At 39.6% G+C, this 25,589-nt stretch overlaps 1 pseudogene; it reads right to left on the minus strand.

The window, feature by feature from the left end:
- Positions 1 to 22,076, minus strand: part of LOC102264335 (large ribosomal subunit protein uL6-like) — a 110,222-nt pseudogene extending 88,146 nt beyond the window's left edge.
- Between the last annotated feature and the right edge of the window lie 3,513 nt (positions 22,077 to 25,589).

Here is a 25,589-nt window from a genome sequence, read left to right on the forward strand (position 1 = left end):
GGTTAATAAGCCACCACTTCTGTGTCTAATATGTGGTAAATCATACTTCTTTCCAAAGCAACTGGAAGGAGTAAGAAGGGAAGACAAAAAGGTAGGGAAAGAGAGAGGGAGGGAAAGAGCTTTGTTGGTGATGGAGGTGTGAGCCATTCTCCTAATTCTACACACATATCCCCACATCTAGGTGGTTTCTTTTGCATGTTCTGTAGACAGGAATCATACATGTCCAGAACCACTGTTGTTTGGGGGATGTTTAAAGGCACTAAGAGTTATCTTAGTACCACTGAGTGGAGGAATTTATTTCACTTTACCTCCATGAGGGAGACACTTTTTAGCCAAAAGCAGGTGACTAGAATCCTACACATCACCCAAGTCAACAGCAAGAGGACTCCATGACAGCTGGAGGAGAGAGGGGGGAAGCAGGACAGTGCTCGGCTGGGAAAGGAAAGATGGAGGGACGCACCCATTAACAGGATCCTTAGTTGCTCCCAGGCACACAAGTACAGCAGGACATCAGTACTTCCCAGAGCATTCCACACTCAAGCACAGTAACAACTGATATAGCCCAGGCTTGAAACAATCTTTAGTCCTGACATACACGGAGCCAGAGAAAGAGAAATATGGGCCCGCTCCAGCACAGACAGCCAGGGTCACTGAAAAGCATGCGCTGTGGACGAGGAAAAGGGGAACTCAGGAGGAGAGATATGCTAACAGAAAAAACTCTCTGAATCACTCATGCAGAGGAGGAAGAACTAGAAAATGAGATCAAGTTCCGCTTTGTGATAGCTTGTAGTTTGTCGTCTATATTAATGCCAAACTTGATCATTAGTTTTAATTCCAAGGCTTTGGTTTCAATTATTCTCAAAAAATCATTTCATTATCTTTGTAAAACCCTTAGTTAAAAAAACCCTCAGAATTATCATACAGATAAATGGACCAAATAAACTCAAGCTGATGTTAGGGTTCTGGTACCCGTCTTGATTAAACAGAAACACCTAGAAGACACTGCCTCAGACTTGATTTTGTTCTCAGTGTAACATATTACACAGTCACTACTCCCAGGCTATGGAAAGGTAACAGTTTAGCAAGCAACATGGAAACATCACTGTGCCTGTGACTAGGATATTTTGCATTGATACACTGCCCCACTGCATTTTTGCATAACACACCAGACTAGAGCAAATTCTAGATTTGAATGGAGTGAAATCAATAGCTGAACTTGAGGAAGCATTTAGGTTAAAAACAAATGGATGATCATTTATAAATAAAGCTTTAGTTAACACTTAAATAAAATATTACAAATTTTACTTTCATTGTTATTTAACATCCCAGAATTCTTTGGGGATGCAGCAACTATGAGGAACTAACCACAGCAGTGAATAATTCATGTGGAATATAGAGCCATAGATAAAAGAGAAGAGCAGTTGATTGGTTTTTTTCCAAGAAACTGCTAATGTAACATTACAATTTATTGAACTGGCCTCAAGAAATAACAGAGGCTGAACATTATTATTGCCAAGATTACCTTTCCTTTCCAAATGCCATATCTTGTTCTCTCTTGAGTTGATACATTCTGATTACTTCTGCTTACTTTAGAGATTTGCTTTTTCTCGTGAAAAAAATGCTTGACTATAACCTCTCATATTCAAATTTCCCTAAGCTACAACCACTTATTATCAAATTTAAGTAACTTCTCATCTTATTGTAATCCATTTGTTCATTTCCAACGTACACCTTCCATTTAATATACGGATCTGTTCTTTGGTGCCCTTTCTCTCTAACTATAAAGGACAAATGTGTCCTTCATTAGTCACAGTCATAGCTACAGCCCCACATCATCCATGGAATCAGGACAGCTGACACAATGTCTGTGCAAATATGACTGTGGCAAGACAATGTGTGACTGAAAGACTCCGTGGGTCCAGTTTACTTTGGATTAAGTGAGGAACCTTGAAAACAGCTGCAATGGAGCAAACAGCCCATTTAGTGAGGGTCACAGATATATGGTCTGGTTTGACTATTTGCCTCTTTTCATTTCCAGAAAAGCTTCAGCAGTTGACACTGCTCTGAGTTTCCTATCAGGCTCATCATTGTTTGTGGAAACTATGTAATTCACCCTGGTATAAAAATTAAAGTATTTTTATGCACCAAGTATTTCTGTTTGTTTTGGGTGTTTTGTTTTATGGCTTGGGTTTTGTTTTTTGTGTTTTTTTTTAGATGTTTTGTTTTTGGCTATTCAGGGAAAATAAGGTCAGAGTTCCTTATGTCCAACTTTAAACCTGTTAGACTTTTCTTTATCTGTGATAAAATGTCTTATTCTGCTAGCATAGATATACAAATTGGATTGAAATTTAGCTTTGTGAGTTGTAGAAACTTTCTTGGTTCAGCAGGGGCAACTTGGGGTAGAGTTCTGGACAAATTAGATCACGGCAGGCCCAGTCTCTCCCATTTTGTACTCCCCAACCTCTCATCTTCAACTGTCAAATTTTTCTAAAAAAGTTAAAGCACAGGGGTCTTGCTTTGCTGTAACAAAAATACCATGAACTGGGTGGCTTAGACAAGAAGCATTTATTTCTCACATTTCTGGAGCCTGGGAAGTCCAAAGTGCCTCCAGACTTGGCATCTGGTGAGAACCTGCTCACCTGGCTCATAGACAGCAGTCTTGTTTTCACTGTGTCCTCACATGGAGGAAGGGGCAAGAGCTCTCTAGAGTATCTTTTAACAGGTCACTGATCCTATTTATGAGGACTCTACCCTCATGAACTAATCACCTCCAAAAGGCAACACCTCCTAATACCATCACATTGGGATTAGTATTTTAACATATGAATTTTGGGGGTGAGGGGAGACACAAATATTCCATATAGCAGGTAACCAGAGTTGTTAGTGTCAAGAGATGTTGAGCGATAGCATCAGCAAAATATAATTTGTGTAAACCAGCACATCTTTGGAGAAGGCAATGGCACCCCACTCCAGTACTCTTGCCTGGAGAATCCCATGGATGGAGGAGCCTGGTAGGCTGCAGTCCATGGCGTCGCTGAGGGTCGGACACGACCGAGCAACTTCACTTTGACTTTTCCCTTTCATGCATTGGAGAAGGAAATGGCAACCCACTCCAGTGTTCTTGCCTGGAGAATCCCAGGGACGGGGCATCCTGGTGGGCTGCCGTCTATGGGGTCCCACAGAGTTGGACACAACTGAAGTGACTCAGCAGCAGCAGCAGCAGCACATCTCACTTCAAGGCTGTTTGCTGAATAACAGCCAATCTTGCCCCAGGAGGGTTACTGAGGTTGTACTCAAGCCCGCAATGTCCATATTAGCAAGAAATTAGTTTATCTCTTAGATCCCCTCATCCCTTCCATGCATGCAGAAATTCCAGGATTCCAGGATGCTAAAAAGTCTAAGGAGGGAACCCTGTTTGCTTCTGTCCTGCTACTTTGCTACCTTGGGGCCAAATACACTCCCTGATGGCTGGAGAATTTCACCACAGCTACCAAAGCCGGTTGGCTTAGAGTGAGCAGGTACATGGAGGGCAGATGAAGCAGCAGCTTGAGACTGGACAGCCTGGAGTGGCTTCCTCTGCCTGATGCTGCTGTTTCTGAAGGTGCTTAAATAGAGTCCAAAGTGAAGTGAGCAGCTGATGCTGGCCTCTGCACTGCCTGCCCAGCCTCTAATGGTTCTTCTAGGTTCCCTGGAAGGGCACTCCAATCATACAGTACCAGGCTCAGTGGATGCGTTCCACATCAACCTTTCTAGGCTTTCAAATGTAGCTCTTAAGATTTCACTCCCCAGCCTTTTCTGATGCCAGGAGTCCCTTCTGAATGCTGGTTTCCAGGAACCTCAAAGACTACTCATTCATCCACTGAGCCACTCCTTAGAAACAGAAGCTTCTTATACCTTAGGTCCCAGCCCAGATTCACATTCTACTTTCAAATGAGTAAATAGACAGGAACATCTTACCAATAACTGCTCTTCTGAGATCTCTAACTCCTACATCCTAAAAAGTCTGTTTAGGTAAAAGGTAGTCATCTTCTATGTGTAATGTTTTCTTGAATAAGTGAATAACAGTTAAATGTGAGAATTTTGAAAGGCTTCCTGGGATTCATTTCGTTGGGCTAAAAATGCATAAATTTGCATTTAGTCCCTCAGTCCTGTCCAACTTTTTGCAACCCCATGGACTGTAGACTACCAGGTTCCTCTGTCCATGGAATTCTCTAGGCAAGGATACTGGAGTGGGTAGCCATTCCCTTCTCCAGGGGATCTTCCCAACCCAGGGATGGACCCTGGGTCTCCTGCATTACAGGCAGATTCTCTACGATCTGAGCCACTGGGATTACTAGTGGTAAAAGTGGTTGCTTATTCTCATGCAGAAATGGGAGCAAAAAAATCAGGAAATAGTTGCTTTTCATAAAACAACATCTAGAACTATTTGAGTCTTTAAAATATGACCATGACCATTTGTAGATGTGGTAATATAAAAAGAAAAAAATTTAAAGTAAATTAGACTTTGAGATAAGCAAAAAAACTTTGGAGTGAATCACATGTAGATTCAGGAAAAAGATTGACTTCAGACTTCTAAGCAACAACAGTAGAAGCCAGAGGCAATGTAGAAATGCTTTCTAGTTTTTGAGGAAGATCTTCCAAATTCTATTCTCAATCAAATTCATCTCTTACAAATTTGTCTCTTACAGTAGAATAAAGACCTCTTTAGGCATGCAAGGCATATGTGCCAGGTTAATTTGACATAGTGGAAGTTATTCTAGCCAGTTGCTATGGTCTGAATATTAGTGTCCCCTAAATTTATATGTTGAAATCCTAATGCCCAGTGTGATGGTATTAGGAGGGTGATCCTTTGGAAAGTGAATGGCCCTCATGAATGCGATTAATACCTTTTATAAAAGAGATGCAAGAAAGCTCCCTTGAACTATGTGAAGACACAACAAGAAGTTGGCACCTGCAACCTGGCTGGGAGTCTGCACCAAACGGAACACATTGGCTCCTAATCTTGTATTTCCAGCCTCCAGGACCATGAGGAATAAACATCTGTTGGTTTTAAGCTACCCAGTCTATGGTACTCTATTATAGCAGTCCTAACAGACTGAGGGAGAAGGCAATGGCACCCCACTCCAGTACTCTTGCCTGGAAAATCCCATGGATGGAGGAGCCTGGTAGGCTGCAGTCCACGGGGTCGCTAAGAGTCGGACACGACTGGGCGACTTCACTTTCGCTTTTCACTTTCATGCATTGGAGAAGGAAATGGCAACCCACTCCAGTATTCTTGCCTGGAGAATCCCAGGGATGGGGGAGCCTGGTGGGCTGCCGTCTATGGGGTCGCACAGAGTTGGACACGACTGAATCGACTTAGCAGCAGCAGCAGCAACAGACTGAGGGGCTTCCCTGGTGGCTCAAACAAGTAAAGAATCTGCCTGTAATGCAGGAGAACTGGGTTCGATCCCTGGGTTGGGAAGATCCCTTGGAAGTGGGCATGGCAACCCATGCCACTATTCTTGCCTGGAGAATCCCCATGGACAAAGGAGCCTGGTGGGCTACAGTTCATAAGATCGCAGAGTCAGACATGACCGAGCGACTAAGCACAGCACAGCAGACTGAAAGACCAGTTTAAGCTGAAAAGACTCGTTGTGAGATAGAGTCCACAGACTAAAGGGAAGGAAATGGACTGTGTTTCCAGGAGTGACACCCCAACATCAAGGCAAAGAGCTGCCTAGCGAGGGAGTCACTGCTTCTGACTGAAACTACCGAGCTAGGAGGCTGCAGTCACTAGTTCCAGGTCCTTCCTCTGCCTCTGCCACCACTTTGGATCCTCACACTCAGCTGTGCGGCCTCACCCAGACCTGCACCTGTCAAGTGGATGCCTCAGGCCCCGCCTCCTTCCCAAGTAATCCAGCTCCCGACCCATACTCTGACTCGCACACAGATGCAGCTGACGAGTGTAATCAAAACCACATGTCTGAAATCCAACGGCTAGAAAATGACCTGGGAAATGTCCTTCTTTAAGAATGTGGAATTTATAATGTGGGAAAACTACTAAAACAATGGGAAAGGGGTGTTTAAAACTGTGGGGCAGTCTGAATAGCAGATGACCACTACACCCGACATGAGTTTTTACCTCTTATGGACTCGTTTTTAGGAAGCAACCAGAAAATAATACTTTCTTCATCAAATAAAGGAGTGAATTAAGAAATAGGGAGATAAAGAACTAAGAAACAGGAGCTCTAGCACAGGGAGGTAGGCAAGGGAAGTTTCAAGATGATGATAAAGGGAAGGTTTAACCAGCACTCTGCTGTGAGCAGGAAGATGGAGCTAGGATAGGAAGGGAGAGGGGAAGAATCAGGTGGGTCGATTGAAACTATCCAACAACTCTTATTAGAAAACCAGGACGGGCTAAAGAGAGCGGGTGGTGGGGATGGGGAGAGGCTAGTATTAACCCTAAGAAAATACAAGGTTATATAAGGTAGGAATATAATCTTAGTATGCTACAGGTCTTGACTGTGAATACTGCTTGCATGGGCATGATAGTATAAACATTCAGTATTACTAATGGAAGCCGTGACGTAACTATATTAGGAGCTGGAGCAAGAAGGGAAAGAGAACTCGTTGGAAGGGAAAATAAAGTGAGTACCAAGTCCCCATCTTATATATTCATAAACCCAAAGATAGTCTCTAACATTAAAAAATCAAGAAACAGTAACATAAGCATGTTACTCAGAATGTGGAAATAAACACCAGAAGCAACATTTTTTTTTAAAGGTCAAAGTATGTTGCCTTGAGGGAGCAGAAGTTTGGAGTAAGAAGGGGTGAAGACTCCTGTTTCCATTATAATCTTGAAAGCATTATTTTACTTTTAAAGTCACATATATATGCGTACATACATAAATACAAATGCACAGTAAGGTAGATAGATAAATTAACCTTTAAGAATTAAGTGCATAAGAAAGCATCTCTTGGTGAGCACTGGTAGCCTCTCTGTACTTACGACTCATACACCTGCCGTCTCTAATTCTCCCCCTTTTATGGTACACCTGCTCATCCTATAAACCATTCTCTCACCCTGTCAAAATGACAAACTACACTGGCCACTGGCTGCTTCCTGAAAATCAACCATAGAGAAACTATAGGAACTGGAGGGAAACTTGGATTTGAGGAACGAATGACTAAAAATAAATAAAACACTATGAGAAATCCCTGGGGAGTCTGAAGACTCAGAGAGTGTTATGTGGGGCTGTGGAGGGGTGGGGGTGGGAGGAGAGTTGAGAAAGTCTTCAGTCAGGCAGGGAGGGCAGCTAAGGCAGCTCTGAGAAGAGAGGAGAGAGGGGAGTTTCTGCGCTGCTCTTGCTTCCCCAGTGTGGACGGCCACAGCCTGCCAGTTACCACAGAAACTGACAACCACATCAGGGGCTGCAGGAATCCGGAGGGAGCAACAAGACATGCCAAAGCCCTGCAAGAAAAAGGGGGGATGGAAAGGGTGGGCGTGTACTGACCGGCTAAGTCTTGGGTATTCTCCAAATCCCAGGGCAGGAAGAGTGAATCTATGGAGACTGCTTCTAGAGAGTGTAAATGAGAAATATAGACTAGAGAAGCTACTTGTAGATGGTGGGCGATTTAGAATTAACACTATCAGTTCTAGGGTCCCTGAGCCTCTCTTCCCTGAATTTAATTCACCTACAGGTACATCAAGTAAAGGCTGAGCTACAGACATTTCCCAGCACAGAGCCATGTGTAGTAACCAATACTCTCAGGGGAAGAGGAATTCTTCAGAAGAAATAGCCGTAAGTCATATAAGGAATACAACTACATATAAGGAAGGACAACAAACTCAACAGTATAAACCATCTAAATTATACAGAATTATAAGAGGAAATGGACCAAGAAATTAAAATGATGATGGATATATTAAGAGGCTAAAGGCTGATATCCATGTGAAGCAAGAACAAGAAAACATAAGAAAGGACTAAATTGAGTGGTAGGTATGAAATATGTAATAGCCGAAGTGACAAAAGCAATAGATAAGATACATAGCAAGAAGGACAAAAGTGATGAATAAATCACTGAGTAGCAAGATCAGATTGAGAACCTCTCCTAGAGGTCAGCAGGAGAGGATAGAGAGACAAAAAATACCAAGAAGCTAGGAAATATAGGTGGTGGAAAGGAAAGGACAATGCCTGTGAGTGGTGACTTTGAGCAGTGTCACGTTAGCTAGGCTGAACTCGCTTTCTCCAAGTTCCTTTTCTTGTATATTTCCAGTTATGGGACCATAAGCTAAATCCCCACGAAATGTTCTAAGGGCCTTGCCACTTACTTGCCAGCTCACATCATTGGTGTCAACAGGCAGTGGAATCTTCAAAAGCTCCACCTTTCATTAGGTCACCTTGAAGGTCTCTGATTCCTGGACCAGGTGTGTGTTTGGCCATTGTGATTAAAGGTCCCAGTTTCTGCAAGAAACACGGATGATCAAGGTTAGAGGCAACAAGAACTAACATGAATTTCAGTCTGTTCCCAGGTTCCAGTGTGTGCTTGTACAAAAGTTCCAAGTTGTCCTGCTCACCTGCACCTGTCTTTCATCTTCCCTTCCCACTTGTCTGTTCTGTAGTTTTAAACTTTAGGCACTGGAAGTGAAATGAACATATACGTGCATACACATACATACAAATAAATATATATATATATATCTTTTAAGTCACTACATTTGAAAGACAATTAGGCTGAATATAAAATTCTGGGTTCAAATTTACTTTCTTTTAATATTTAAAAGTATTTTTCCCATTTGTCATCTTGTGCTCACTGTTGAATTTGATTCTTATTTTAATTGATCTCTTCATTATTTCTGGAAGCAAATTTTTTCCTTGGATATATAGACATTGATAAATTTAATGCAGTAATAGCATAAATAAAGATGAATAAGGGCCTTAAAAGCAGCTACTTTTGAATAAAAATAGAATAATTTTTGAGCCAGCAGAAAATGCAACAAATTTAAATATAAGACATGGTGGGAGAAATAATTCCTAATATAAAAGAAATTACAATAAATTTAAGTGGATTTAACTAGCAAAGAAAAATATTTTATGATGGTATTAAGAAATAAAAACAAAATCCAAAAATATGTTCTATTTGAGAGAAATTCTGAAAATCAAAAGACACAAAAAGGTTGAGAATGAAAGAATTCAAGACAGGGGAAAAAACCCAAAACCATGAAAGAAGGCTGGAATAGCAATCATAATAGCTAATTTTAAAAAGTTCAAGGTAAAAGGTAAACAAAAAATAGAGTGAGAAGAGATAACCATCACAAACATATATGAACCTAGTAATAGGTCACAATAACTGACATATAGAGAGAAACAGATAAACAGCTGGAGCATTTAAAACCAAATTATCAAAAATGTATTAAGCAAAAAGAACTTAAGCAGATCTTTATCTAAACAGTATAATTAGTGGGCTTATACTATTAAGTATATTGTTGAGATCTGTGATATGTATGTTCAGTGGTATGCTATGTATAATATATATGCTTCGATCTATATGCTATAATAGTTCATGCAACAAATAGCAAACACACATTTTTTAGAAGCATACACATGTTTAAACTAATAGATCAGGCCTACAGAAAGTCTCAATAAACTTGCCAGGAAAAATACCATGCAGATGAATTAATATTAGAAATTAATAACAGAAAAATTTTTTAATGTACTATATTGTGAAAATGTCATATTATTAAATAACTCATAGGTTAAAAATTAAATTATAATCAAAATGAGAGACTATTTAGAATTGAATGAACATGAAAACACAAAATGTGTGGAACATACCTAAAGCCATGTTAGAAGGAACATTTATACCTTTAAATACACTTATCAGGAAACAATAAAAGTTGAAAAGAAATATGGTAAACATTCAACTCAAGAAGTTATAAGAAAGATCATCAAAGCAAGCCCAAAGAAGACAAAAGATAAAAGAGAGGAAAAGAAACAATATAATGACTTTTTAGTAGAAGAAATTAATAAAACTAAAGTTCTACTTTGAAAAAGCTACCAAAATAAACCTCTGATAAGACTGATCAAGAGAAAAAGGAGACAACAAAAGTAAATAAAACACAAATCAAAATGAAGATGGGGAAATAACTGCAGATTTAAAAAACAAACATAAAATGGATAAATTCCTAGAAAACATAGGATGCCACACTGGTATGAGAATAAAAAAGGAATTTAAAATAGACTTACAAGGACCAAAGGAATTTAATTGGTAGTTAAAACTCCATTCCAAATTGCTCTAGGCTGGATGCTTTTAAAATAGATTCTATCAAACCATTAAAAACACAATTCCTATGTTATAGAAGTCGTTCCAGAAAATGCAAAAAGAAAGCATAATTCTCAGTTCATTTTCTAAAGCTAATCTATCTCATTTCCCTCAAAGCCTCTGGCCTTTAAGCCTCAGTTTGGAAAGTTTCCGCACTCTCATGTTAGAGAGGAATTCATCTGTGTCTGGCCTAGTACTTGCAAGGTTTCATCTTATTTTTACATTTGTGTTTCTGATCCATTTGGAATTTATTCTGGTATATACTGTAAATAATGAATCAAATTTTCTCTTTCCCCATATGGCTACACAGAGTGGTGTGAGCCAGCTCACAAGAGCTGATTTTTTTAATTTTCAGGAATTTCATGAGCTGATTGCTAAACACAGCCATTAATACAAAATAAATTATACAAATGTACATGAAATAAATCATGTTAAAAGCAATGCTAATAAATATTCAAAACTCAATCGCTTTCTAATTATTTTAGAACATTTTACTATTATCAAGGTTCTTGGGGCAATTTTTGTCTGCTGGGTCTATATGGTGGTAAGACTATAAAATGGCGTGCTGCTCTACATCTCTTGTCAAACTGGCATTAATCACCATATCAACACCATGAAATTGGCTAGGGTGGGAATACTCACATCATGAAACTTGGCTGTTCTAAAATCAGGGCTTAATTTATTGCTTTGTTGACTGTATACTTGGAGGTCACTATGGCCAGTAGGCCAAATTCAACCTCAAGTTTACTGAATCACAGCTATTTTTTTTTTTTTTTTGACATACTGTTTATGGATGCTTTTGTGCTATAATGGCCAAGGTGATTAGCTGCAATAGATACCATATAACCCCAAAAGCCTGAAGTATTTCCTATCTGACCCTTAGAGAAAGTTTGCTGACCTCTGGCCTAGAGACTTAAGAAAATAGAGAAAATATCAACAACGGAGATTCATCTTTAAAGTGCATCTTGTCTGTAGCTGTTACATTGTGAATTGCATGAAAAATTGAGAGATAATCTTCCAGTATTTGAAACCTATTATCCAATTCAACAAAGAAGTCACTCATGTCCTTGACAAATAAGTCAAGATTCAACACTGTCATTTCACTTTCAGCTTATTCATTAATGCGAGTGAAAATACATGCATACATTCAGATGAGAGCTACCTTTATCAATTACAACCATAAGTGTGTCATGGATAAGAATTTGGCAAAAATCAAAGAAAGCATTCTATGAGAATCAATTAATTATATGGCATTTACAATGGAGAATACTGTATATTTTATTACAATTAGTAAATTACTTACTAAATATTCTTTATATCAGTAAAATAGTATACACAGTGGTGGCTTAGTTGCTCAGTGATGTCCGACTCCTTACGACTCCTTATACTGTAGCCTACCAGACTCCTCTGTCCATGGGATTTCCACACTAGAACACTGGAGTGCGTTGCCAGTTCCTTCTCCAAGGGAACTTCCAGCCCCAGGATTGAACCTGAGTTTCCTGCTTGGCAGGTGGAATCTTTACCACTGAACCACTTGGGAAGCCCCAATAATACATATATATACAAATATAAGTGTATGCATATATATGTGTGTGTGTGTGTGTGTGTGTATACACATATATAGACACAGGTATATGTGTGTGTATTAAACATTTATTAGCAAAACACTGGCTATATAGCATCTCGTTTTTACTTATTAAAAAGTTTATATCTCTAGTTTAAAGTGAGCACAATGGAACCATTACTTGTGACTTCCATCCAGAACTATAAAGCAAGGAACAATGTTTTCATAGTTTGGTCAACTGAGTTCCATTGACAAACACTATGCTGAATTTTAAGTGTGTTAATGTTACTGTAAGTAAATCACAATCTTCTATTATTAAAAATACTTATTTTTAAAATGCATCTTTTCCTTCCTGATTTGAGATGCTCCCTTTACTGTATACTAAATTTCCATCTGCAGTTTCCTCTGTTTCTCATTACTCTCTTTGCCCCACTTATCTGTCTATTCATGTGTCAATACCAAACTATCTTAATTATAAAGGGTTTGTGAGTTGGTGTAATGTAACCGTTAATCTTCCCATTCTCTCACAACTGCTGTTGTGTTTAAGATGTCTTAACCATTCTTGCTTGTAGGTTCCTTCAGACAAGTTTTATAATCAACTTGTATTGCTCCAGAGGGGAAAAACTGGATGATACTATTACTAGGCATTTCATAAATTTATAAATTAAAACAGAGAAAAGATATTTTCTAATGATATTGATTTTATCCAAGAACAAGGCACATTTTTCCATTTATTGAAATCAACTTTTGTAACTTTCTGGTTTATTTTCCTCATGTAGGCTCTGGATACTTCTAATTAAGTTTTACCTTAGCACTTCTTTTTCTTAAATCATAAAACAAAACTTCTCCACCATTACATTTTGTAATTGGTTTTGTTTCTATTATGAAGGTTATTGATTTTGAATATTAATTTTATAAGATGTTACATTACTAAATTATTTTACTTAAGGTCATTTCTTATTAATTCTTCTGGATTTTTCACATATACAATCATGTTATCTGAAAATAGAGTTAAAATTTTTCATTTCCAACTATTACATCCCCCAATTATTTCCTCTTGTCTAATTAAAATAGGTAGGAGCTTCAAAACAATGTTGTATCAGTTCAGTTCAGTCGCTCAGTTGTGTCTGACTCTTTGCGACCCCATGAATCACAGCACGCCAGGCCTTCCTGTCCATTACCAACTCCCGGAGTTCACTCAGATTCATGTCCATCGAGTCAGTGATGCCATCCAGCCATCCCATCCTCTGGCATCCCCTTCTCCTCCTGCCCCCAATCCCTCCCAGCATCAGAGTCTTTTCCAATGAATCAACTCTTCGAAACAGCTGGCCAAAGTACTGGAGTTTCAGCTTTAGCATCATTCCTTCCAAAGAAATCCCAGGGCTGATCTCCTTCAGAATGGACTGGTTGGATCTCCTTGCAGTCCAAGGGACTCTCAAGAGTCTTCTCAACACCACAGTTCAAAAGCATCAATTCTTCGGCACTCAGCCTTCGGTTGTATAATTCCTATCTAGTACCTGACTTTAGTGTTAGTGTCTTCTCATTAAGTAATATGTAAGATTGGGAGCTGAATTATATATGTATATTCTATTAATTGAGAAAGCATAATAAGTTGAATAATGCCCTCCCCAAAATATCAAGTACTATTCTTTAGAACCTGTAAATGTTACCTTATATGACAAAAATTTGCAAATATAAATAAATTAAGGATTTTGAGATAAAGAGACTATGCGGAATTATATGTATAAGATCTAAATATATCCTTCTAAGAGGGAGACAGGGAGATTTGATATATACAAGAGAGAAAGAATGTAACCATGGTGGCAGAGATTGGAGTGATATGGTCACAAGCCAAGGAATACCAACAGAAAGTGAAAGGGGCAAGGAACGGATTTACCCCCAGAATTTCCAGAGGGAGTGTGGTCCTGCCCACACCTTGATTTTGGTACAGGGTTACTGATTTTAGATATCTCCACAACTACCAAGGAATACATTCTGTTGTTTCAAGCCCCCAAATAGCATAACTTTTCAGATAGCTTGGTATGACTGCCAGATATGACATCAACTTAAATATTTTAAACTTACAAAATCATAAGACATACTATAAAATATAAAAGATAAAGTATTATTCATAGTTTAAAACCATATAGTATCTAGGAATTAATTTAGAAGAGATCACCATGGAGAAAAAATAAAGGTTCAATGAAAGAATGTACAGATGATCTAAATAATGGATAGAGAATTCAAATTCTTGAATGAGATGAATTAACATTAGAAAGATAATAATTATCCTCAAATTGATCTATATATTCAATGCAATACCAATCAAAATGCCATTTGCATTTTTTCAAGAATTGAGTCTAAAAATTCTATAGAAGAACAAATGTACACAAATAGCTAAACAATAAAAAAGAAGACTTAAGGAAAACCCACCATACCAGGCTTCACCATACAGTAAAGTCATTGTATGGTGAAAAAGAAAAGTATAGTCTTCACTGACTATAGTGAAAAGGACAAACAGATTCAAGGGATTAGATCTGATAGACAGAGTGCCTGAAGAACTATGGAAAGAGGTTTGTGACTTTATACAGAAGGCAGTGATCAAGACCATCCCCAAGAAACAGAAATGCCAAAAAGCAAAATGGCTGTCTGAGGAGGCCTTACAAATAGCTGAGAAAAGAAGAGAAGCAAAAGACAAAGGAGAAAAGGAAAGATATACCCATATGAATGCAGAGTTTCAAAGAATAGCAAGGAGAGATAAGAAAGCTTTACTCAGCAATCACTACAAAGAAATAGAGGAAAACAATAGAATGGGAAAGATTAGAGACCTCTTCAAGAAAACTAGGGATACCAAGGGAACATTTCATGCAAAGATGGGTACAATAAAGGACAGAAATGGTATGAATCTAACAGAAGCAGAAGATATTAAGAAGAGGTGGCAAGAATACAAAAAACTATACAAAAAAGATCTTCCTGACCCAGATAATCACCATGGTGTGATCATTCACCTAGAGCCAGACATCCTGGAATGTGAAGTCAAGTGGGCCTTAAGAAGCATTACTAAAAACAAAGCTAGTGGAGGTGATGGAATTCCAGTTAAGCAATTTCCAATCCTAAAAGATGATGCTGTGAAAGTGCTGCACTCAATATGCCAGCAAATTTGGAAAACTCAGCAGTGGCCACAGGACCGGAAAGGTCAGTTTTCATTCCAGCCCCAAAGAAAAGTGAAGGAAATTGAAAGTGAAGTCGTTCAGTTGTGTCTGACTCTTTGCAACCCCATGGAGCCTACGGGGTTCCTCCATCCACGGGATTTTCCAGGCAAGAATACTGGAGGAGGTTGCCATTTCCTTCTCCAGATCTTCCCAACCCAGGGACTGAACCCAGGTCTCCTGCATTGTAGGCAGACTCTACCGTCTGAGCCACCAGGGAAGTCCATAAATCCAAAGAAAGGCAATGCCAAAGAATGCTCAAACTACCGCACAATTGCACTCATCTCACACACTAGCAAAGTAATGCTCAAAATTCTCCAAGCCAGGCTTCAGCAGTACATGAACTGTGAACTTCCAGGTGTTCAAGCTGGATTTAGAAAAGGCAGAGGAACCAGAGATCAAATTGCCAACATCCACTGGATCATGGAAAAAGCAAGAGAGTTCCAGAAAAACATCTACTTCTGCTTTATTGACTATGCCAAAGCCTTTGACTCTGTGGATCACAACAAACTGTGGAAAATTCTTAACAAGATGGGAATACCAGACCACCTGACCTGCCTCCTAAGAAATCTGTATGCAGGTCAAGAGGCAGCAGTTAGAAATGTACATGGAACAACAGACTGGTTGCAAATAGGAAAAGGAGTATGCCAAGGCTATATATTGTCATCTTGCTTATTTAACTTATATGCAGAGTACATCATGAGAAATGCTGGGCTGGAAGAAGCACAAGCTGGAATCAAGACTGTGGGGAGAAATATCAATAACTTCAGATATGCAGATGATACCACCCTTATGGCAGAAAGTGAAGAAGAACTAAAGAGCCTCTTGATGAAAGTGAAAGAGGAGAGAGAAAAAGTTGGCTTAAAACTCAACATTCAGAAAACTAAGATCATGGCATCTGGTCCCATCACTTTATGGCAAATACATGGGGAAACAATGGAAACAGTGACAGACTTTATTTGGGGGGGCTCCAAGATCACTGCCGATGGTTTTTGCAACCATGAAGTTTAAAGATGCTTGCTCCTTAGAAGAAAAGCTATGACCAACCTAGACAGCATATTAAAAAGCAGAGACATTACTTTGCCAACAAAGGTCCATCTAGTCAAAGCTTTGGTTTTTCCAGTAGTCATGTAATGATGTGGGAGTTGGACTATAAAGAAATCTGAGTGCCAAAGAATTGATGCTTTTGAATTGTGGTGTTGGAGAAGACTCTTGAGAGTCCCTTGGACTGCGAGGAGATCCAACCAGTCCATCCTAAAGGAAATAAGTCCTGAATATTCACTGGAAGGACTGATGCTGAAACTCCAATACTTTGGCCATCTGATGTGAATAACTGACTTATTTGAAAAGACCCTGATGCTGGGAATGATTGAAGGTGGAAGAGAAGGGGACAACAGAGGATGAGATGGTTGGAGGGCATCACCAACTCCATGGACATGAGTTTGAGCAATCTCCGGGAGTTGGTGATGGACACAGAAGCCTGGCGTGCTGCAGTCCATGGGGTCACAAAGAGTCAGACACAACTGAGTGACTGAACTGAACTGAAACAATGGACCCCAGTGAATGACAGGCATTATATTGGAATAGTTTCCTATGTGCAAAGAGGGAAAAAGGAGTAAGGATCTGTATACAAGTTCTTTTTTAAGTTAAAAAAAAAATTAAATTAAACAGCAGGTTTATGTGAACCAATGGTAATGACATGGCATAAACTTAGAAGTGTAGTTAATTAAAATCTCTGCACCTGAGCTCCAACTAAAGATAAAGGATAGAAATGGCAAGTACCTAACAGAAGCAGAAGAGATTAAGAAGAGGTAGCAGGAATATACAGAAGAGCTATACAAAAAAAAAAAAAAAAATTTTAATGACCTGGATAACCATGATGGTATGGTTACAAACCTAGAGCCAGACATCCTGGAGTGTGAAGTCAAGTGGGTCTTAGGAAGCATTACTACAAAGCTGGAGGTGACGGAACTCAGGCTGAACTATTTCAAATCCTAAAAGATGATGCTGTTAAAGTGCTGCATTCAGTATGCCAGCAAATTTGGAAAACTCAGCAGTGGCCACAGGACTAGAAAAGGTCAGTTTTCATTCCAATCCCAAAGACAGACATAGTTGAAGAATGTTCAAACTACTATACAATTACACTCATTTCACATGCTAGCTAGGTAATGTTCAAAATCCTTCAAGCTAGGCTTCAACAGTATGTGAACCAAAAACTTCCAGGAGTTCAAGCTAGATTTAGAAAAGGCAGCAAAACCAGAGATCAAATTGCCATATCCATTGGATCACAGAGAAAGCAAGGGAATTCCACAGAAACATCTACTTCTGCTTCATTGAATTACACTAAAGCCTTTGACTGTGTGGATCACAACTGTGGAAAATTCTTAAAGAGATGGGAATACCACACCACCTTACCTGTATCCTGAGAAACCTGTATGTGGGTCAAGAAGCAACAGTCAGAACCAAACATGAAACAACAAACTGGTTCAAAACTGGGTAAGGAGTTCGTTAAGGCCGTATATTGTCACCCTGCTTATTTAACTTATATGTAGACTACATTGTGCAAAATGCCGGGTTGGATGAATCACAAGCTGGAATCAAGATTTCCAGGAGATATATCAACAACCTCAGATATGCAGATGATACCACTCTAATGGGAGAAACTAAAGAGGAACTAAAGAGCCTCTTGATGATGGTGAAGAAGGAGAGTGAAAAAGCTGGCTTAAAACTCAACATTCAAAAAACAAAGATCATGGCATCATTTCATGGCAAACAGATGGGGAAAAAGTGAAACAGTGACAGATTTTATTTTCTTGGCCTCCAAAATCATTGAGGACAGTGACTGTAGCCATGAAATTAGAAGACAATTGCTTCTTGGAAGGAAAGCTAAGACAAACCTAGACAGTGTATTATAAAGCAAAGACATCACTTTCCCAACAAAGTTCTACATAGTCAAGGCTATGTTCTTTCCAGTAGTCATGAACAGATGTGAGAGTTGGACCATAAAAAGGGCTGACTGCTGAAGAACTGATGCTTTTGAACTGGAGAAGACTCTTGAGAGTCCCTTGGACTGCAAGGAGAACAAACCAGTCAATCCTAAAGGAAATCAACACTCAATATTCATTGGAAGGACTGATGCTAAAGCTGAAGCGCTAATACTTCGGCCACCTGATGTGAAGAACTGACTCATTGGAAAAGACCCCGATGCTGGGAAAGATTGAAGGTGGGAGGAGAAGGGGACGACAGAAGATGAGATGGTTGGATGGCATCACCAACTCAATGGACATGAGTTTGAGCAAACTTCAGTTGATGGTGAAGGACAGAGAAGCCTTGTGTGCTGCAGTTCCTGAGGTCGCAAAGAGTCAGACACAACTTAGTGACGGAACAACAACAAGACGGAGGGATAGACGGTAGTTGATGACGATGATAAAAATAGAAGAAACCATTTGCTTTCCCATTATGGCCATTGAAATAGCAGCACTACCACCACCACCCCAGAGGGTTCCATTCCCAATCCATTTAACCTTGGTATTACGTGTAACTTTGAAGCTCTTTTATACAAAAACAGCTAATAAGGTCTTTTATTTCAGGATATAAATACTACCATTCAATCTTCTACCCTCATCTCAGTAAGTCCTCTCCTACCTTCTACACTTTGTGCTGCAATTTCTGATGTCTCCCCTGCTCACTAAAGAATAGATGAAGGGTCTCCTTGAGAGACTTGAGAGAATAGAGGAAGGATCTCTTTACCTAGTGGGGAGAGAACATCGTTGAGAGAAAGAACAGCATGTGCAAATGTGTGGTGACAGATAGGACTCATATGGAAAACTGCATTTAGATCATTGCGAACCCTGGTCTGACTGCAATCTACAGTGAGAAACGTGAGCTCCAGGAGACATTTCCCTCAGCGTCCAGTCCAATCAGTTTATGAATGATTGTAAGAGAGGCTAAGGAATTTGAATTTGCACCTGAGGCAAACAGAGTCATTGAGGAATGCTAAACAAGACAAGGAGTGATTTGATTGGATTTATCTTTAGAATGATCACTCTGAGAGCAATGTGGAGAAAAAGGAGTGGCAGGGGGCTGGAAGCAGGGGAGCAAGTTAGAAGTTTGTTGTCATCCTCCATGCTAGAGCATTCACAAACTTAACAAAAGACCTTGGTAGCCTGACTCTGTTAGTGGATTAGGCATCTAACTGTAAAATCAGAGGCCTAGATAAAATGGTTTCCCCATGTCCCTCCCAAGTCTATGATTTTCAAATCTTGCTTCTTTTATATTCAATCAGAGAAGGGAGTGATGAAGCATAAGCAGAGAAATTTGCAAATTTGTGCTCAACATGCAGAATTCACATTCAGCAGACAGGAGGCATTAAAGGCTATACATGATGCTGATTGCCTAGAAAACTCTCTGTGATCAAGCACACTTTACAATTAATGATACATTTATTTGATTCAGGTAAGATCTGCTGTTTGAAAAAGTTTTAGTGTTTAAAAATGTATGGGAAAACTCTGTTGAATTTAATGCTGAATATTCTAAATAGGGGCAGAAATATTTTAACTTCACTAGAGTCACTTCTGCATCTCCCATCCTAAATAAGATTGGATTTGATAGGAAAATCTAGGGCATTGCCATGACAATTATCAGGCTTAGTCTTAGCTCCACTTAGGATTTATATAACTCCAATCAGACAAAAAGCAGAGAGCTGTAAGTGGCAGAGATGGGTGCTCACCTCTGCCTCTCTTTATCAGAGTTTGGACTCCAATAGTAACGAAACTTGACATTAAGCCACTGGCATTCAGTCCTGGCTGTGTGTTAGAATCACTGGAGAGTCTTTTACAAATTCCTTGTGCCTGGGCCCCATCCCCAGAGCTTCTCAGTTAATTGATGTGGAGTGAGAAGTTTCCCAGGTGACTTTCATGTGCAACTAGAATTAAAAACCACTGCACCAGGTAATTATTGCAGCAATTCTCAAGATGCCGCCTAGGGATGTCTGGAAGTTGGGGATATCTTCCAAGCGGCTGGCAGTCTGAATTCTTGTGTGTTTGGGTTATTTTTATGGTTTACCCTCAAAAATAATAGAAGTATCACATTAAAAATAAATGGGTTCTACCATTGGTGTCCCATCTAAAGGGCACCAGTGTCTTCCTGAATCTAGCTTGGTAGTTTTATAGAATTTTTTTTTAACGAAGCAAGGGGAAGTAGGAGGAAAGTGAGGGGAAAGAGGAAATGCAGAGATCACTAAGAGGGTCCTCACACAAAGTCTGAGAACTTCTGAGCTTGAGGAGCTAGGTCCAGTGCAAGGAAACAACTTCTGAGCTTAACGAGCTGGGTCTAGTGCAAGGAAATAGCAGTTGTGCAGGACACCTGCTTCCCATCATGCCTTTGGGGGGATTTTGAGCTCTATCATAATTACAGTCTTCTACATAAGAAGACTATGATACGAAATTACCAGATTTTTTTTTTTTTAAGCATTGTGGATAATACTGTCAAGTGACCTATCAAGGTCTCGGTCTCTCTCTCCCTCTTAAGAAAAAGCCCCAGATCAATAGAGGGCTTTAGCGCATCTTTAAAGTTTCACAAATAGGTCTTAGAAATCATCTGGCATCTTGCAGCTTCCGTAGCTGGACAAACTCTTAGATCTTAGCCTGCTGAACTGTCCCTTTTTCAGAAACATACCGTCCAAACTTTTTCTGATAGCTTTGCTTTTAACTGTTGTTAAAAGCAGCTAAATCTGATATGAAGTCAACGTCATTTCCTTCAAGATTTATTAATAACATCTTTCTGGGCTTGAAATACTGAACAAGCAATGCTTTGGCCTCACCCGAGTCCTACAAATGTATTTTTCACTCAACAAATTCAATTTTAATAAGAGACCCATTTTACTGAACAATAGCATTGATAGGTAAGTGAGAATATACACACCTCATCTTGTGATGGAAGCCCAGTACCTTGCTCTTGATCACGTTCTGTATGTGAAGCACAGATAATTTGAACTGTAGCCAGTTCCTTTCTATTTCCCCACTGCTATAGACTGAGAAGAGGGTAGTAGAGGATGAGATGGTTGGATGGCATCTCCGATTCAATGGACATGAACTTGGGTGAACTCCGGGGGAGGGAGTGAGGGCCAGGGAGGCCTCGTGTGCTACAGTCCACACAGCAGCAAAGAGTCAGACACAACTGAGCAACTGAACAACAGACTGAATGTTTGTGTTCCTCTCAAATTCGTATGTTGAAACTTAATTCTCAGTGTGGTAGTATTTGGAGGTGGAGTCCTCAGGAACTGGATTAGTGACTTTACATCTATGAACCAGGAAGCAGGTCCACACCAGAAACTAAATCTTCCAGGACCTTGATCTTGGACTTTCCAGCCTCCAGAACTGTGGAAAATAAATTTCTGCTGTTTATAAGCCACTCAATTTATGGGATTCTGTTACAGCAGCCTGAACTGACTCAGACACCATTTATCAACCCAGAGCCTCTTTTTTTCTTTCCAAGTAGACTGAGTTCTATATGGATGTAATTAAAGTCCCTCCCCAGGGTTCCTCTGGGACCCTTCATAATAACCGTTCATCCCTTTAGAGTGATGTCAACATTCCCGGGGATACCAACAGTCGAATGGCTACATTTTCACAGGAGATGTAGTGAAGGACTCAAAGGCTTTTGGAAATTGATAGACCTAGGAGTATTATTTGTGGTATTTTTTCTTGTCTATCATTGTAACATATTATTATTATATAAAGAAGCAATTATTTATTTGTTTTCTAGCACTGCCACAACATCGTACCACAAAGTAGGTGGCTTAGAACAACTGCAATTTATTGTCCACAGTTCTGGAGGTCAGAAGTCTGAAATTAAGGTGGCAGACAGGGCCCTGTCCCCCCTGAAACCTGTAGGGGAATCCTTCCTTGCCTCTTTCTAGCTTCTGCTGGTTTGCCACCAATCTTTGGTATTCCTTGGTTTGCAGCCACATCTTCATTGTCACATGCTGGTCTCACCATGTGCCACTGTCTTCACAAGGCCATCTTCTTGCAAGGACACTGCTGCTGCTGCTGCTGCTAAGTCACTGCAGTCGTGTCCAACTCTGTGCGACCCCATAGACGGCAGCCCACCAGGCTCCCCCGTCCCTGGGAGTCTCCAGGTAAGAACACTGGAGTGAGTTGCCATTGCCTTCTCCAATACATGAAAGTGAAAAGTCATGGCTTTATCTTAACTAATTACATCTGTGACAATACTATTCCCAAATAGGCTAACATTCAGAGGTATTAGGGGTTATGAGTTAACCTATCTTTTCAGGGGACACAATTCAATCCATAATAATATTTGACCAGATTATTTATGGTTTTTTAAAAATTCAGATTTTTATGTTTAAAGAAATCAATTTATTAACATCTGCATGCCAAGATAATTTTTGATGAAGCTGTTTCATTTCTGGTGCTCTTCACAAAAGACCAAAAGGTAAAGTGAATCTTGATGAAAAGAATATGCCTTTGGAACTATTTCTCTATAATTTGTCTTCTTTTTTTTCAATTAAAGCAAAAAGAGAAAAATGGAAGGAAATCTTTCCTGGTTACTTTTTACCAGATTTTACTTGAAAGTTTATTGAAAACCTTGACTTATATTGGAGAGGAGAATGTTTTAGGGAATAGGCAAAATGCTCATCTTTATTGCTTTGAAACATGAGAACCTAAAAAGACCAAGGAAAAAAGCCACTCTAGTTTTTGAAAGCTATTTTTTTTTTGTATGCTGTGTTTATGATAGCTTGAATCAGAAAAGATCTTGATAATACAAAATGTTATTCCTCAAGGTTTTTTATTGGTAAAAATGACCCATATTTTTTATATGCTATTGAATGAAATTTTATCCTTCAATCTATTAAACAAACAAACAAAAAAGAGTATCCCTATCAAGGATCTAATGTCATCAAAGAGGAAAAGTTCTGATTTTTTCTTTGACGTGAGCTTATAGTAAAAATATTTATGATTAAAGATAGAGTTATAAATAGGTGGGTAGGTAAATAGCAAAAGTCTAAATAATATTTTACTTTTCCACTACTGCTGTGACAAAGTAAAGAACTACCCATGCAAGCCAGGAAGATAGAGTATCAAAGTCCTTACTTCAAAGAATACGAAGGTTCTTACTGGGCCTAGGGATAGAATGTCCTCACGCACACTGCCCCAGCCCTAGGTGAGTGTGTCAGGCTGAGGCCTTGCAGTGGCAGGTCCAACTCAAACAGCTGTAAGACGAAAAGACTTCAACTAATTAAACATGACTGGACAAAGTGGCTCAACAACGTCCCCATGATTCAGCTCTCTCACACCTTCTTTTCCCTCTGCTTTCTTTTGTGTTGTCTTGACTCTCTGCATGGAGACACTTGGCAAAATGACTCAGCTTCAAGTCCAACAGAAAGGCAGCACTGGAATACTTATCCATCTTGAACTGTAGCCATTGGGATGAAAGCGAAGCCCTTACTGGGTAGCCTGAGGTCAATGGCTACTCCAAAGTGAGGAGGTTGGATCAGTATTACATGAACTCCAAAGATCATGTAGGGGAAAGACCATGCCCTACACACAATCGAGAGCTGTTGCTTGGGGCTCAGAGACTGGATGGGCAAAAACAACCAATGTCCAAAACAGAAATACAGATCAATGAAACAGTATAGAACACCCAGAAATAATCTCACAAACCTATGGTCACCTAATCTACAACAAAGAAGGCAAGAATATACAATGGAGAAAACACAGTCTCTTCAATAAGAGGTGCTGGGAAAACTGGACAGCTCCATGTAAGAGGATGAAACACATACACAAAAATAAACTCAAAATGGATTAAAGACCTGAATGTAACTCCAGATACTGTAAAGCTCTTAGGGGAAAAAGCAGGCAGAATACTCTGACACAAATCACAGCAAGATCTTTGACCCACCTCCCAGAGTAATGAAAATAAAAACAAAACTAAACAAACGGTACCTAATTAAACTTAAAAGCTTTTGCACAGTAAAGGAGGCCATAAACAAGATGAAAAGACAACTCTAAGAATGGGAGAAAATATTTGCAAACAAAGCAAAGGAAAAGGGATTAACCTCCAAAATATACAAACAGCTCTTGCAGTTCAGTATCAAAAAACCAACAACCAATCAAAAAATAAGCAGAAGACTTAAATAGACATTTCTCCAAAGAAGACATACAGATGGCCAACAAACACATGAAAAGATTCTCAAATCACTAGTTATTAGAGAAATGCAAATCAAAACTACAATGAGGTATTACCTCACACTGGTCAGAATGGCCATCATCAAAAAATCTACAAACAATAAATGCTAGAGAAGGTATGGAGAAAAGGGAATCCTCTTAAACTTCTGGTGGAAATGTAAATTGATACAGCCACTACGGAGAACAATATGGAACTTCCCTAAAAATCTAAAAATAGAAATACCATATGACCCAGCAATCCCACTCACAGGCAAATACCCAGAGAAAATCAAAATTCAAAAAGATACATGCACCCCAATGGTCATTGCAGCACTATTTACAATAGCCAGGACATGGAAACAACATACATGTCAATCAACAGAGGAATGGCTAAAGAAGATGTGGTACATATATACAATGAAATATTACTCAGCTGTAAAAAAGGAACAAAATTGTGCCATTTGCAGAGATGTGGATGGACCTAGAGACTCATACAGAGTGACATAAGTCAGAGAAAAACAAAAACTGTATAATACAGTTAAGATGTGGAATCTAGAAAAATGGTACAGGTGAACTTATTTGCAAAGCAGAAATAGAGACACAGATATAGAGAACAAACCTATGGATACCAAGGGAGGAATAAAGGTGGGATGAATTAGGAGATTGGGATTGACATACACACACTGTGCTGTGCTGTGCTTAGTCGCTCAGTCGTGTCCGACTCTTTGTGACTCCATGGACTGTAGCCTGCCAGGCTCCTCTGTCCATGGGGATTCTCGAGGCAAGAATACAGGTGTGGGTTGCCATGCCCTTCTCCATGTATACACTAATATGTACAAAATATATAACTAATAAGAACCTACTATTGAACTGTGGTGTTGGAGAAGACTCTTGAGAGTCCCTTGGACTGCAAGGAGATCCAACCAGTCCATTCTGAAGGAGATCAGCCCTGGGATTTCTTTGGAAGGAATGATGCTAAAGCTGAAACTCCAGTACTTTGGCCACCTCATGCGAAGAGTTGACTCATTGGAAAAGACTCTGATGCTGGGAGGGATTGAGGGCAGGAGGAGAAGGGGATGACAGAGGATGAGATGGCTGGATGGCATCACTGACTCGAAGGACGTGAGTCTGAGTGAACTCCAGGAGTTGGTGATGGACAGGGAGGCCTGGTGTGCTGCAATTCATGGGGTCACAGAGAGTCAGACACGACTGAGTGACTGAACTGAACTGAACTGAACTATATAGCTCAGGGAACTCTACTCGGTGCTCTATGGTGACCTAAATGGGAAGGACAACCAAAAAGGAGGGAATATACGAATACAT

Source organism: Bos mutus, chromosome 7 (assembly GCF_027580195.1).
Source record: "Bos mutus isolate GX-2022 chromosome 7, NWIPB_WYAK_1.1, whole genome shotgun sequence".
Lineage (NCBI taxonomy): Eukaryota > Metazoa > Chordata > Mammalia > Artiodactyla > Bovidae > Bos > Bos mutus.